This window comes from Quercus lobata, chromosome 2, assembly GCF_001633185.2.
Source record: "Quercus lobata isolate SW786 chromosome 2, ValleyOak3.0 Primary Assembly, whole genome shotgun sequence".
In the NCBI taxonomy this organism is placed as follows: Eukaryota; Viridiplantae; Streptophyta; class Magnoliopsida; order Fagales; family Fagaceae; genus Quercus; species Quercus lobata.
The window spans coordinates 38,900,319-38,917,808 of NC_044905.1; the positions used below are offsets into that span (position 1 = coordinate 38,900,319).

Below are 17,490 nucleotides of genomic sequence, written 5' to 3' on the forward strand. Positions count from 1 at the left end.
TGAATCCTACCTTTAGTTGCTTAGTGACTTCCTCCTTAATTTTTAAGAGCCATTTGGTCCATATTCTTCTCAGCTTCTATTTGACGGGTACCATGTGATCATGAGTATCAATGTGATGTTGAGCTATTTTGGGGTCAATTCTAAGCATATCTTCATAGGACCATGCAAACACCTCTTGAAATTCCATGAGGAGTTCTTGAAGATCTTTTCTTTCTTTTTCATTTAGAGTTGAGCCAATTTTAATTAAGCGTGGATTCTCATCATTGCCCAAATTAATAGTTTCAAGAGTTGGTTCCATAGGTTTAATTTTCTTTTCCAATTATTTATTAATTTCATTTTCAAATTCATTTGAATCATTTAAGTGTAGAATTTTAATGTTATGGGACACATCAAAGTAAGCCAAATTAGAATTTATCTTATTGAAAATATTGAAAAGTACATTGGAACTTGCATTACAAAATTTTTTCCCCATATTTTCAGAAAACCCAACCCAAGTCCAATTATTAATGGGCCCCATAATAGGCATGATGAATTTGGAAGGATCATTTGGCTCTTTATTGGTGATGGCGAACACATCCCCACTCGTCTTCATCATGGTCTTCATTGCTTTAGCATCCATGTAGTTCACCCAATTGACCTCTTCTTGTACCTCTTTGATCACCACGGTAGGCTTCTCCTTAAAGGTGAGCTTTTCATCAAAGAACATTTCCCAACCCGGATACACCTTTCCATCCTTACCTACCCAAGGTTTAGGGAAGCCACAATAAGGGAAGTTTCCTCTTCCTTTCACAATGTTCCCATTGAGAGTGCCATGGTTTTTCTTGATTCCATCGCAGCCTTCAAAGAATCCTAAATCTTCCTTAGTCACTTGAGTCTTGACATTAGGGAACTCGACTACCTTTTCCTTCTTTTCCAAGGCCCATACCAGGCATGTACCCCATGTTCTTCATCATTGCAATCACCTTATGGCTATAATAGGGGAACAAGTTTGAAGCATACCTTTCATCCTTCAATCCATAATCAACCATATTTACGAACTCAAAGCCACTCATTTGAATCTCACTTCCACCTTCCTCGAGTCCACAAACTGGTGCTAGAATTTCACCATCTCCAAGCACTATGGCAATTCGTCCTCTCCATGGAATCTTCATCTTTTGGTGTAGTGAGGAGGGGATTGCCCTATTGGGTTGAAGCCAAGCTCTTCCCAAGAGAAGGTTGTAATTTGGGGTGATAGCCATGACATGAAACTACACAACAGTTTCCGTTGGCCCAATCTTGCAAGGAGCCTTAAAAGTACCCATGACCTTCCTTGAAGTGTTATCATATGTCCTTACAGTCAAGGGAGAAGGGATGATAGTCTCCATATCTAGGCCAATAGTGAGGGTGGTCCTAAAAGGACAAACATTCAAGGCAGACATATTATCAATATGTACCATCGGAACCTTAGCACCCATGCATTCAATGGTGATTTGCAAGGGTTTAGTGTGAGTAACTCCTTTGGGAGGGAGATCTTCATTTTAAAAGGAAATGATAGGGTGTGAGGAACCCTCGACTCTTATGAGAGAAAAAACTTCTTGTAGTGTAGTTTCTATAAGTACTTCTTTCCCATTCAAGGCATCCAAGAGAGCTTTACGATGGTTTTGAGAGGCCATGAGTAAGCCTCACACAGACATATGAGCTTGGGTCTTCTTCAATTTCATTAGGACCCTATCTTCTTCTTCTTTTTTGTCTTCTTTTCCTCTAGGTTCCGTGGGCTTGGACTCTTCCCCTAAATCCCTACCAGGATGATCCTTTTCCAAAAAGGATGGTTTGTATTGCTTCCCACTCCTGGTGATGTTTGTTATGTTGTCTTCCAAGACCCTTTTCTTTAATTTCGTCACACCCTTGGGAAGTATTCCCCACATTGCTATTGCTTCCTTGTAGATTTCATCTTCTTCATCCCATACTTCTTGGACATCCACGACATTAACATTGACATTTGTAGCTTCTATCAACTTTGAGCAATCCCATTCAACCTCATCTATTTGCACCCAATTTTGGTATGGAGGAGGAGCCCTATGGTAATCGGGCAAAGGGTTCTTTCTAATGTTGGGTTTGGTGATAATGTTTGGATTTAGGAGAGTTCCATTGTTTATGAGGTCTTGTATTTCGTATTTGAGGTGGAAGCAATTATTGGTCTTGTGGCTGGATTTTTGGTGGTAGTGGCAATATTCATTAAGGTTCCAAGTGGGAGGTATGGGATTAGGCATGGGTGTAGGGTCTAAAGGTTTGATGAATCCTTTGGAGGATAGGTTTGCATATGCTTGGGTGAGGGTCATTCCTAGGTCGGAGAATTCTCGGCGAGCTTTCTTTGGGTAGGCTAGTGTTTGTTGGGTATAATGGTGCTCACATTTACAGGATTGGGTGCTTTAGTGGTGGTTGCTCCTCCTCTATAAGTTTTCTTGGTTGGAGGCTTACTCTCACCTTTCTCTAATTGTCCATTGTTGATAGCATCTTCAATTCTTGTCCCACAATCACATAGTTCTCCAAATGAGCTAATAGGCGATGACAAAAGCCTACTATTATAGGCCGGAAGCAAGTTCTTGATGATCATGTTGATTTGCTCCTTCTCATTTGGCCTATTGACCATTCTAGATGCCTTGGTCTTCCATCTAGTCATGTATTCAGAAAATGTCTCTCCTACACCTTGTTTGGTAGTCTCCAAGTCCTTTAGAGTCATATCAATCATGGTGTTGAAGATGAATAGGTCTACAAATAACTCCACTAATTCATTCCACACCTTAGTATTGCTTGGATCAAGGCTATAGTACCACCTTGATGCACCTCCCGTGAGTGAGAGGGGAAATGCATGCAAAATTTGCTTCTTATCTAATTCCTTCATTTCAGTGATGCTTAGGTTTCTTCTTACATGTTGCTTCGGATCTTTAGTCCCATCAAATTTTTCCGCGTTGGAAATCTTAAACTTAGGAGGCAATGCAATAGGAGCCTTTGAACTCATTCCCCCCATGTTATAGAGGTAATTATCCATCCCTTGTGACTTGCGGAAGGCGAGTTGCATTTTCTCCATCTTTTCTCTCATGGCCATAGTTTTTGCGGTGAGCTTCTCAAATTGCTAGTTCTTTTCATATTTGGTTTTGTCCTTTTCATCCCATTCTTCTACTTCCTCTGCATCATCATTGATTTCCACATGTGAAGACTTCTTGAACCTAGATTCCTCCAACCTAGTGAGATGCCCTCCTATTTTCTTAAGGGCCTCTTCATGTTCATCCAAAGCCTTAAGGATCTTTTGTGCCATTGGGTCTTCCACGGAGTTAGTCATTGTTTCTTCTTGGTGTGTATCTTCAATCTTGGTGAAACCTTTCCCTTTCTCTCGAATCCAAATAGGAGTGGGGACGTGCTTTCTTGACTTTGATAGTACAATGATGCCTGAAAAGAAGCACCATTTTCATTAAGTTCATGTCCCAATTAAAGACTTAACCTTTTTTAGATGTCCTTAGAAAATTCTTATGTCTATTTTAATAAAGACCCAATTACATTATCACTCCCTTCACTCTCATGGATTTTTGCCCTTTGTTTCATTGGGTTTTGGTCCATTTATAATAATGCTCTCATCTTACCCTCGTGGGCTTTCATTAGAATGCACTTAGAAATTTTCAACCCTTTGTCTCAAAAATGGGCTTACCATGTATTCATCACCTTTAGGTTTTTCATTTTTATTCATCACATCACCTTTTTTTTTTTTTTGGAAATAGCCTTTTAGCTAGAATATATTGTAGCATTCCTCTCAAAGTCTATAAAGTTCTCATCATTTTGGGCCTAGGCATACAACGAGGAGGCCCAAGATTAGGGAAGTCCATATTGGCTTTGTAGGATCTTGGATGCTAGGTCCATAGCATACTTGTTACCTTAGGCCCAAAGTCCCCTTTCCCAAAAGGGTTTTTTCCACTTGGACCTATGATAGCAATTAGGCTATGGTCTTATGAACCTTTCAAGTTAAGAAATACCTTTGGATTTAGGGATAAACCTCTTATACGTGAGAACTACTTTTCTTTTATCTAATAATATCTTAGGGTATGCCATAACTTTAGGGTCATCCCTTTCATTTTTATATCTTTTATTTGTTCGTTAGAATTAAGTGAACACATGATATATGGTTGAATAAACAAGAGATATATAAAGGGTATTCTTTGTGATAGTATCTAGGATTTCTCTAAGTCTGGGTGGGCTCCCTAAGGGTAAAGAGATAAATAAGTAGGTCACTCACAACTAGGTGGACTATGATTCCAACCGAGGGCCTAAGTGGACCCTATAGTGGATTGGTAGCAAACCTTTAACATATTAAAAGCCCATTATAGACAATGGCACCGATTGTGAGTTGGTGGGATGAACTTCGGAAGATTTGGGCCCGAATGGAGCCTTCCATCTTCCCACTTATCACCAACCGTAGATAAGGGACAAATGAACCATGTGAAGTGTGTGCAAACAAATATTGAAATAGTTTTTATTAAGGTTAGAACATAGGACATAGTAATTAAACTCATTATCCCTAGTGGAGTCACCACTGTGAAAGCAAGGGGGGAGTCGCTACCTAGTTTTTGCAATGGTCTAGGAACCATATATATATAGCTTCTTCTTGAGGAAAAACCATTGATCTTACTATCATAGATATGGGTTCGGTGTTTAGGAACGCTCTTGGGAAGGTGTTAGGCACCCAAGATCGCCCAACCCTAAGGTTGGCCTCCCATCATTGTGTCTTACGTTTTCGCCTCATTAAAAACATTTCAATATTTGTATCTATAACTCACACACACACTAGCATACATCTAAGCATACAATCATGGCATCATCCACCCTAAAACACATATCATATCAACCATGAAGCAAAAAGAAGCCAAACCCACACCCAAATAAATAAACCTAGCATGTGAAACCCTATCATACAAGCATATGCATCTCTAACATCAAAATAAGACCATAACACAAATGCATGAACATTTCCAATGCATGACTTACCATTTACTTACTTTGTAACAACTTAGCACCTATGGCATTAATGCATGGACATGTGAATGAATGGAATAACATTAGAACTAAGAAACCCTAATCTGAACATGTGATAGCAAAAAAAGCATGTGAACGAGGTAAACAAAAACTTATGGAGCCTAAAACATATGAAAAGAAACCAAACAGAACAAACATGTGAAGGCAAAAACAAAACAGACAAATAAAATTTAGGGTATTTGGGCAGTGTCTTACGCATGCAAGAACAAGCTTGCGTGCACATAATCAAGCCTGCATGCGAAGGCAAGATTATGCATATGTAGCCTATTGCCCAAAAAACCTAAAAACACATAAACAGAGCAAAACTTTAAAATGAAAATCTAACAACCTAAAATGTATAAAACATGAAAAGAACTATAAGACTAACCTAAACAGACATACACCAACATAAACAACGCAAAGAACACGGTTAAAACAGAAAAGAAAAACTAAAAGAAAAAGGAAGAGCTAAAACTTGATACCTCAAAAAGGAGTTCCCAAGCTTTGATTTTGACCGTTCCCCTCTGTTAAATCTATCAAAAGTCATTAAACAAGTGATTAGCAACGTTAAACTTAAAGGATTAGGGCCAGAAAAGGTCCCAATCAAATAAAATTGACTTGAGAATGTTTTGTGGAAAACTCCCTTTTGATTCACTATTTTCTAGTGAGTCTTAGGTTTTTCCCATGGGGTTTGTGTGTTTTGAAAATGTACCATGTAAGGCTTTATATAGTGAAAAAAATTGGATTTGGAATGGCTCCTAGATGATGTGGGATTCATTCCAAACCTCAGCCATTATTGCAGAAAACTTGTTTTTTTCATACTTCTGAAAAACTAGCTGCGTATACAGGAGTGTGTACGCATGCTTTGGCTCACGTACGTGGCCCGAGGGCCTCTTTGGTCATTTATTTCTAAAAATAGATTTTTACTCATTTAAAAGTTATATTTTCCATTTTAACACTCCTCAAGTCAATTTGATATCTGATTGGACTCTAAACTGGCTTTGGGCCCTAGAGTTTGAGTATCATTGGGGAACGGGGACCCGAGTCGTAAGGGGTACAAAATGTGGTGTTTACACTAGCCAAGGGTTATATTGTTACAGAGTAATGCCCTTTGGACTGAAGAATGCAGGGGCTACATACCAAAAGCTAGTGAATTGTATGTTCTCTCAACATATAGGAAGAAATGTGGAAGTATATGTAGACGATATGTTAGTGAAGAGTAGAGACGAAGCAGACCATTCGGATGATTTGAAAGAAACCTTTGACACATTACGTAAGTACAAAATGAAACTGAACCCAACAAAATAAGTTTTTGCTCACCTCAAGAAAATTCTTGGGTTTCATGGTGTCTCAACGGGGCATAGAGGCAAATCCTGATAAAATAAAGGCAATAGTTGAGATAAATCTCCAAAAATTGTGAAGGAGGTACAAAGTTTGATAGGAAAAGTTGCGGTCTTGAATAGATTCATCTCTAGAGCAACAGACAAGTGCTTGCTGTTCTTCAAAGTCCTTAAGAAAGCCTTCCAATGGACCAACGAGTGCGAAGATGCACTGACAAAGTTGAAGGAATACTTGGCACGACCTTCACTATTGAGTCTCTCAATAACAGGGGAAAAAGTTGTATCTCTATTTAGCAGTATCTAACATGACAGTAAGCTCGACACTGATCAGACAAGAAAAGGAAGTACAGAAGCCAATGTATTACCCCAGCCAACCTTTTCAAGGAGCTGAAGCAAATTACCTAAGACCAGAGAAGATTGCCTTCGCCCTAGTAATCGCTTCCAGAAAGCTCTGCCCCTACTTTTAGACACATTCTATCATCGTTATGACAGACCAAACAATAAGGGAGACGATGAACATGATAGACACAACAGGACGACTCGTCCAGTGGGCCATAGAGCTAGGCCTGTTCGATATAGAATGCCAACCTTAGGTTGCAATCAAAGCCCAGGTCCTAGCAGATTTCATTGCAGAGTTCACTTATGCTCATGATGAGGAAGAACCCCCAAAGAGAACTTGGATTGTTCAAACAGATGGATCTGCCACCAAGAAAGCTGGAGGAGCAAGTGTGGTCCTCATATCATTGGAGGGAGAGATCTTGAAGTACGAAGTTAGATTGCAATTTTTGGCGAAGAACAATGAAGCTGAGTATGAAGCGCTGTTAACGGGCTTAAAACTGGCAAAAGTATTAGAAGTAAAGGCTCTCATCATCCAAGCTGATTCTTAGCTTGTAATTGGCCAAGTGAGAGGAGACTACGAAGTGAAGGAAGAAAGGATGTAGAAGTATCTAAAGATTATCCAACAACTTTTGCCGTACTTCGACAGTGTCGACTTCCAGCAAATCCCCCAAGCAAAAAATATAGAAGCTGATTTCCTAGCACAATTAGCTTCGTCGGATGACCATAACATATCCCCCTAGTTACGTATATAGAGAAGGGAACAACCTAGCACAGAAGGAGACCAAGTACTGACAGTACAGAAGTAGGATGATTGGATGACCCCCATTGTCCATTTCCTGAAAGAAGGATAACTCCCGGAGAACAAGACAGAAGCATGAAAGGTCCAGATCAGAGCTCTTCGCTTTGTCATTATTTATAATGTCTTATATAGATGAGGACACTCCCTCCTATATCTTCAATGTGCTATAACTTAGAAAAAGGCAACTACATGCTATGAGAAATAAGCGAAGGAATTCGTAGTAACCATGCGGGAGCAAGATCTCTAGCAGGAAAGGCACTTAGAGCAGGCTATTACTGGCCAACACTATAGAAGGATGCACATGACCTCATTAAAATACAACAGATGCCAACGTTTCGCCAACGTTCAGATTCGACCAAGAGAGCTAATGGCGCCAATAAACATGCCCTAGCCATTCGCCAAATGGGGGATCAACATCATGAGACAGTTCCCTGTGCGAAGGAAGCAGTTTAGATTCTTCATCATCGCAATTGACTACTTTACTAAATAAGTGGAAGCTGAGTCGGTAGCAATGATTTTAGAGGCCAAAATCAAAAGTTTCATATGGAAGAATATCATCTGTAGATTCGGGATCCCTAATACAATAATATCAGATAATGGGAAACAGTTTGACAACCCTAAGTTTCAAAAATTTTGCCAAGATTTAGGTATCAAAGAACCACTACTCGAATGGTCAAACCGAAGTGACGAACAAAAGTCTGCTAAAAATGATCAAAACTCGACTTAAGTGGGCAAAAAGTAAATAGCCTGAGGATTTACCAAACATCCTATGGGCATACAAAACAACCACAAGAGCATTAACAAGAGAAACACCGTTCAAACTGACGTTCGACATTGAAATTGTCATACTAGTGGAAGTAGGTTTGACAAGCATTCGGGTCAAGGCCTATAAGAACAGAGGAACCAATAGGAGCTTAGCAACAACCTAGACTTGGTAGAAGAAGTTAGAGACGAAGCTATGAAATAGATGACGAAGTACAAGGGAACAATGGCCAGATATTACAACAAAAAGGTGAAGGTCAAAAGGTTCGATACAGGCGACCCAGTCCTCAGGAAGGTTTCACAGGCAACAAAAGACCCATCCCAGGGGAAGTTAGGACTAGCGTGGGAAGGACCCTACAAAATCATTCATCATTCCAGACAAGGGTCATACTACCTAAAAACACTAGACGGTCAAGAATTACCTTGTCCATGGAACGTCGAGCACTTGAAGAGATATTATCAGTAAGAAATTCCAAAGTGTTTCAAAGTTTCTGTCTTTATCTGAATGTATTTTCATATATATTTCCATTTCATATACGATGATATATTTTTATCTCTATCAATAAAGCATGAGGAACAATATTATTTAGAAGTCATTATCGTAGTTATTTTTATTATAAAGCTATTAACTACTTTGTCATTATTACATGACTTAGGAAAAAAGTTGTTAATACATAACTACTTCGTCATTGGTATGTGACTTAGGATAAAGTTATTAATACATAACTCCTTCGTCATTAATACATGACTTAGAAAAAAAGTTATTAATACATAACTACTTCGTCATTAATACATGACTTAGAAAAAAAAAAGTTCTTAATACATAACTACTTCGTCATTGATACGTGACTTAGGATAATGTTATTAATACATAACTACTTCATCATTAATACATGACTTAGAAAAGAGTTATAATACAGAACTGCACTGTCATTGACACGTAACTTAGAAGAAAGTTATTAATACATAACCATTTTGTCATTGATACATGACTCAAAAAAAGTTAATAATACTTGATTACTTCGTCATTGATATGTGACTTAGGATAAAGTTATTAATACATAACTACTCTATCATTAATACATAGAAAAAAGTTATTAATACATAATCGCACCGTCATTGATACATGACTTAGAAAAGTTATTAATACATAATTATGTCGTCATTGATCCATGACTTAGAAAAGTTATTGGGAATAATGATATCGTCATTGACAAGTAACTGTTGAAATAAAAAAGCAATGACGAAGGAAAGCAAGCAAAGTTAAAAAATAAAAAGCAATGGAATATAAAGACACTCAGAAAACACCTGAGTAAACTATTCAAAAAAAGGAGATAAGTTTGCTCAAAACAGATGAGCCTGAGAGATTGTTCAAAAAAACAAAACAAATAAATTGACAATATTTTAAGGTAGATTAGAAGATGACGAATCGACTGCAACAGCCTCATCAACAGCAACAACCTCTCCACCTTCTCCAACTCCCTCGGTGGATTGACGATCAACTAATATCTCCTTCTCAACGGCCTCCATGTCAAGCTTTGAAAAGTCCAAATTGGGATGATGCTTGGCCAAGTACTTTCGGAAAAGTTCAAAACCTTCCACATAATAATCACACAATTTGTTCGAGTATTCGTCAGAAACTTTGAACTTCTCCACTACCTCCGAGCTAGCCTTATCAATCTTTAGAAGAGCTTCATCTATTAGCATATCCTTCAACTTGGAAAAGGCCTTCTCAATATCGATGCTTTTCTCTAGAGTCTTCAGATGATCCTTATCCTTCTTAGCCTCGTCTGAAAAAGCAGAAACTTGGCTTTTCAGCGACTTGTTCTCTGAAGAAAAAGACTCCACCTTGGACTGAGCCATTACGAATTTTTCCTCATAATCCAAGTACGTCCCAGAAATGAACAAGGATTTGCCCAATACCTGAGGAGAAGAAAGAAAGACATTGAGAAAAGAACTCAAGTAAAAAAAAAAAAAAAAGATTCGTAATTCATACCTGCATGATCTTATGTATGTGGGAAGACATCAACTTGTGAGACAGCCTCACTCCCAGAGGTGCAAGATCTTCAACAGAGATTGCCTCATGGGCCTTCAACACAACAACCCCCGCGTCTTCCCAAAAAGAGCCCGTAGGGGCCTTGTCCTTTCCCTTGGCCTTGGAGCGACCATCAGAAGGAGTGATTAGCTCTAAAGAAGAAGTAGACGAAGCTGGGCGCTGAGGTGTAGACTTAGCAACAGGCAAAGTCATCCTGGGATCATCCTTAGGTGGCTCGTTATCCCGTTGACACTTCCTCATTAGAAGGCCACCCATTAGACCAGCCTTGGCCTTCTTTTCTTGAATCTTAGTCATTTTGGCTTTACTGAATTTGGCCGTCATTCCTTAAAATTAAAAAAAAAAAAAAAAAGAGAAAAAAGAAACGATGAGCTCTAGTATACTAAACCTACTCGTGTAAATGGTGAGCCAGCATACTTACTCTTCTTGATGGTCTCGACGTTCTTTCAGACTTGATTAGAAGGCTCTGGGCCAAGGAAGTGAAGGAAGAGAGATTGAGGAGAAATGAGCTTGTCAAAATCCTTAACGGTTTCTAGGTACTCTCTAACCCTCTCCTAACAAGCGTGGTACCGTTTCTTCAGTCAAGGACGGACTTTATTTGCATAAGGAACAAATGGCGAGTCAAAACTACATACACAAAAGAATGCGAGCAAATAAACATGTATATAAAGATGCACCAGACACGAGAGTACCCCAACTACAAAGAAATTTGGGAGCGTCACACAAGTTTTCACTAGGAATTTTCTCCCAACCTTTACCAAAGACAAAGAAAAAGCTCGTCTTCCAGTTACGAAGAGAAGAAGGGGAATTGAGAATCAACCTCGAACTCCTATCCTAGGGCTTAAACTCCTAGTAACTAGGAATCTTAGATTGTCTTAAACGATAAAGGTACAAAAATTCATCTATCCTAATGGTATCTCTGTCATTAGTTGACATCCATACCACCATGCAACAAATGACTATCCTTCACGAGTTAGGGACTAACTGAGCAAGAGCAAGTAGCAAACGAAAGAAAAGCTCCCTGAAGAATGGATGGATGGGGAAACGAAGACCATTGACGAAGTCAGCCTCATAAAAGCATACTTCATCAGCGTAGGAATGAAAGGCCCTATCATCGTCATCAGGGATCCTAACCTTGACCAAAGAAGGAAATTGGAACCTATTCCTAATCCTTTTCTCATCTTTCTCCTTTAGGGAGCAACAAATGCTCCAAGCCTTACAAGGAGTAGATGGGGATGAAACCTTATGGGCTCCTCGATCCTTAGACGAGGATAGACCCGTTTCAAGCTTGCTAGTCCTAACCTCCTCAACGGACATTGTTAAGGATTAGGAAATTCCTATTGAGTGATGAACTAAGGGGAAGAGAAAAAGCAAAACAGGCCTATAAGGATAGTCTTTCCCTACAAAAAGCCTGACCCCAGGACGCTTTCTACCTATAGCTTTGAGTAGACCACACAAACGAGCAAAGAAAAAAGAAACCGATGGGCAATCCAACCTAACCAAAGAATAGTCTACCATAAAAGTACAAATACAGAGTAGAGAGCACAAAAGACTTACCAGAAAATGAAAAAGAAGGGAAGAAAACTCAGGGAGGAAGAAGAGCTCCAAGCAAACGAAATGTCAAGAAGAAAAAAGAGAAAACAGAACTAAAATGAAAAGAAAAGAAAGGGAGGGAAAAACATGGAATTACACAACGAGGCAATCCTAATAGTGCACATGTCCTATGGCAGGCGAAACATCAACTCACAATAAATGCGTCGAACACGGAACACGAAGCGACGGATGACTATGTTCCTATCTTGTCTCATAGATGAAGACACAAATAGGGGGGCAGTTGATGAGTCGAAAAATAATTTGATTGCCATTAACATAATGACGATCCAAATAAGCGTTATGCATTCATTACAAGAATTTATGTCAAGGAATAACGGACAGAGCAATGATAACAGATGAGCTGTGTACATAAAAGCACGGGTTTGTAACGTACTATTTGTTGGACTTAAATGCAGAGATTTATTTCCCTTTAGGCTTCATTTGGGAGTTCATAAGGGAATGTAATGAAATGATCATAAGGGAATGGAAAGAAATGGAATGGAATGGAATAGAATGTATTTAAGCAAGAGAAAGGAATGAAAAAGAATGGAATGTAATGGAATTAAGTAACCATGATTGGATGTTTTAAAATAAAGGAATGAAAATGAATGAAATGTAAGTAATTTTGTTTGGGAGTAACATAGAGGGAATGGAATGGATTCATTTTATGACAAAATTACTATTAGGCCCCTATTTTAAAATAAATGGTTGAATATATAGGGGTATTTTGGGAGTTTTAGTAAAAAAAATTCATTAAATCTAATTTCATTCCCTCCCATTCCTCCTAATTTCGAGGAATGAAAATTTGAGGTTTTAAGGGAACAAATAGGAATGGGTGTTCGATTTTACCCATTCTATTCCCTCCTACTTAAACTCCTACTAAGGGAATGGATTTTCCATTTCCTTCATTAAAACTCCCAAACAAGGGAAGGAAAAAATATTCTAAAATTATTTTTTTCATTCATTTCCATTCCATTCCATTCCCTCCTCCCAAATGAGAGCTTAAGGGAAATAGCAGCTATAAAAGAAAGGAAAGGAGGAACAAAAAGGTAAGCACAAAAACTTGATCCAAAAACTACTCCTATGTGAAATCCCTTTTCTAAGCCTTTTTTTTTTTACTTAATCATCGGAGGGTTTTTGACAAACACCACACCGGTGAATTCTTTTCCTAGTTTGACTCTTATTGCAGGTTTCATATTGGAGATGTACTTAACTACCTTCGTCCATCAACGTAGATGAGGAGCTCAACTGCTGACTTTTTGCATCATCAACAATTATGTCTTCCATCTCACAATGTATTCCTAATCCATGAGTTTTGAATAATTCTAGATTAAGAACACTTTCTCTATCCCTATCCAAGACACTTAATCTACATTATTTAACTATTGGTGTCCACATGGAGTGTTAGACTCAACCCAATTCCTTGTGCCCCAAGGTGAAAATGTAAAACCTTCTTCTAAGAAAAAAAATGTAGTATAACATATTGAATCACATCAAAGACATAATACTACATGATTGGCCAATATAGTAGTCCAAAAGGCATGCTTGAGATATATAAGTTTGTTGCAGAAACGTAAGGAAACATTATTCCAAATTAAAAGCACAATATTGATAGACGTTATAATGAGTAGAAACTGCACTAGATGTGGCTCACTACATAAGTAACAACTCATTAATGCCCTTAGCTGAGACGGCTTAATCTTGGATCAAGAGTGGGACATCCAAATTTAATATACAAATAGCTAAATTTCCCAATCCAATTAAATTGAAAAAAAAAAAAAAACTTTTTTTTTTAGAGAGTTTCAACTTATGGCTTCCGCTCCTGATGATATAACTCTTTATCATCAGACCAAGACACAAACCATCAGAAACTTTACTAGTTGAGCTAACTAGAACCCACTGGGAAAAAAAAAACTTAAATACGAGTAAATGGGTTTAAATTGAATCAAAAATCCTGTATTTGATATGTGACAGCTGGTCATGGTGGACTCTACTTACCTTGCAGTAATTAGCGCAACCAAATCATGCTTAGATTGGGTTTGACACAGGTAAGGAAAAACAACAGCAATTCATTGGCATCAGATTCAAACCCTAACTTCAAAGACTTGTTTCTCCAAAATTGAAGGTTTGTAGATAAGTATTAGAGAAAAACAACAACCCAACCCAACCCAACCATTGCTACTCTTGTATTCAACAAAAACAAAAACAAAAAAAGACCTTAAATTCAGAGAAAAGAGAAGAGGAAATTCCTTCAAATTAGTAGAGAATTAGAATATAAAAATTCCTTACGAATTACAAATTTTGAATTTATATCCAAAATTTAAAAGCTTAGATCAATGCCTTCACCCAAAAAAAAAATTATAAAAAAAAAAAATCCAACAAAAAGCTAACAAATTCAATCTAGGAAATATAAAAAGAGAAAACATAAAGATATAATATTAAAAAAACAGAGAGATACCAGTGATGAGGGCTTAATCATGCCAACTCTGCAACCCCTAAAATCCTTAAAGCCTTCCCTCTACTGTATGTGAGTTGTAAATTGCCACCGCCGTCCATCTCTTCTCTTCGCTTCTTGTCTGATTTGCGTCTAGGGTTTCCTGCGTATGGGTCTTGCAGTTGTGTTTTTCAAAGAATTTAATTTTGTTGGAGATTTCTAGTATCATCATTTAAAATGATGTAAAAATTGTGGTTTAAAAAGTGTTGTTGAAACACATGTTTATAGTATTCATAAAGCAAAAAATGTGTTTGGTACCATGTTTCAAATAACATGTTTCAGCATGTGAAAAAACATAATTTTGTGTTTGGTATGTGTGTGTTTTATTTTTAAAAAACTAACAAGCACAATACCATTTAATATTTTCTTATTTGAGGAGAGAGAAGTCAGTTTCTGTTTTGTCTAATTAAGTGGGCCCCATGGTTTTCAACATATTTACAAAAGTGCCATTGAGCAATATTGTTTGAAAACTGAAAACTAATAAGTGGAGTTTTCTAAATATAGTGTTTAAACACCCTAAAATGAGCAACATAACTCAAACGCTCTAGTGAAAAAATACTTTTACCAAACGCATTTTTTTTTTTGGGGCCCACAGTTTTCAGTATTTAAACACTGAAAACTGTTGTTCAAACACCCTAACCAAACAGGTCCTTAGGGCTGAGTTTGTGTTTGTGTTTGTGTATATTGGGTTTTATTTTTATTTTTATTTTTAAGATTTAAGATAAGTATCGGGTTTTTGTTTTGGGTTAAAGATATAAGATTTTTTTTTTTTTTGAGAGAGTTTCAACCTATAGCGTTCGTTCTGAATGATGCTCTTTATCATCAGACCAATACATCAATTGATTTTTGGTATAGGCAGGAATTGAACCCAAATTTCTTATTCAATCATCGAAGACTTTAACAATTGAGCTAACTGGAACCCACACATATAAGATAAGTATTGAGTTTTGTTTTGGGTGGAAAATTTGTTTTTTTATTATTATTTTAATATGGCTGTGTGAAAAATTGTGAGAGCTTCAAATCCTACATGACAACCTCCAAGGAAATTAATAAAAAGTAAAATATTGGTAAAAGGGAATTTAATAAAAAGTCATATATTGGTAAAAGGCTTCGGTTTTATTTATCTATATATATATATATATATATAGAACTTTTGAAGCTCCCACATTTTTCCACATCAGCATTATTTAAAAAATAAAACTATTAAAAAAATAAAACCCTAAAATAAAATAAAACTATTAATACATCAGCATTATTTTTGGCAGCTGTACTCTAATTCTCGGGATTTTGAAGCAAACGCGGCCACAGTCCTCATCATCCTCCTCTGCGCACTCATATGTGCTTTGGTTCTCAACTCTGCCATTTGCTTCTTCCTACGTGGTGGTGGTGGTGGCAATAATCACCAATAACCACTACCCCAAAACCAACAACAACAACAAGCCACAGTCCTTATCGTCCTCCTCTGCGCACTCATATGTGCTTTGGTTCTCAACTCCGCCATTCGTTGCTTCCTACATGGTGGTGGTGGTGGCAATAATTACCAACAACCACTACCCCAAAACCAACAAGAAGTACAACATGATGAGCGAAAGAGCACGCTAGAGAAAGAGGCAGCTGATACGTTAATTGCAGGTTCGAGCCTGGTGTTTTCGACAGGGATGAAGCTGGCTGTAATAGAAGCAAAGTGTACGATTTGCTTGTCGTAGTTCGTGGAGGGAGAGGGGATTTGTGTGTTGGGAAGGTGTAACCATGGCTTCCACGTGAATTGCATTCAACAATGGTTGTCTTCCCGCACCTTCTATCCTACTTGCCGCCGCAGCTATCTCCCTCCCTCTCTTATTCCTACACAACCCTGCAGCCAAACTAATACTGGAGAAGGACCAATTCTCTCTCTCTCTCATGATCACCCTTCAAAGTTCAAGGCTAAAAAAAAAAAACTATTAAAAAAAAAAAACTAAAACCCTAAACACCATAACTATTTCTAACCCAATAACTATTTCTCCCCGAAACAAACCCAATAAAATTTACTCTCTTTAATTCCTAAACAAAACCCAATACAAAAACCTATTTCTCAGTCTCTGTCTCTCCTTTAAACGCAAACACAAACTCAGCCCAACAAACACTACAAGACCCATACGTAGGAACCAACCTAACATTAGACTGCTGGAACGGCTACATGTAAAATCTTTTATATTAATTTTGGGTGTTTAATAGGATTTAGGTTTGGCTATTTTGTTTGATTTTGATTTAAGAAATTGGTTCAAATTTTGTTTTGATTTAGAATTGGTTTTAATCAATACTCAAAACCCTAATATAGGTTCTCCCTCAATTTTGGTTCCTTTCAATATATCAAATTTTACTACAGGATTGAAATAGTAAAAGACGGAAGGGCAAGCTACTTATATGGCTTGGGGATATGGGTTTTGGCATCAGAATCAACCCCACATCAGAATCAATCTAGGTTGGATTATAAATTGTCATGGGGTGGGATTGTGGAAACATCTGTGCTAATCGAAAATTTCAGCTTTTACTAAATGAAGCAGGCTTGATTTGATCACAGCAAGTTAGAGAGGTGTTCATTGTCCAAATGAACCTCTCTATCTCTCTCTTCTTTTTAAATAAGTGCATTCCAAATGATCGTAAAATTGTATCAGAAGTATTTAGGATAATCTAATAGAAAACTTTCCATCCTTACTGAAATAGTGAAATGGCTGTTTACCTAATTGTTCTAGAAAAAACATAGCGATTATTTACTTTTTTGTTGATGGGTTGGTTTGATTTTCTTTAAACTTTGTATTACATGTTGATATTGGTAACATAAATGTGCATACATATGTTTTGTTTGAAACATAATTTCCAATTAGCTTTTGTATAGCAAACAGTTTAGCCTTACTATAAAAATTGCTGGTGTGTCTTGAACTGAGTAGAATTTATTTAATTCAACAACTTACTTATTTTAAGATAAGTGTTAATGTAATTTAAAATTACTAGTTATTAAGCCAAGAGCAGCAGCAATTTTATCAAAGTTTGAGAATTTGACTTTTCATTGTATTGTGGTTCATCTATTTGA

General features: G+C 37.4%; 1 pseudogene; it reads left to right on the plus strand.

Moving 5' to 3' along the window:
* The first annotated feature begins 13,950 nt into the window (after nucleotides 1-13,950).
* LOC115964269 lies at nucleotides 13,951-16,954 on the plus strand (annotated as a pseudogene).
* Nucleotides 16,955-17,490: the final 536 nt, after the last annotated feature.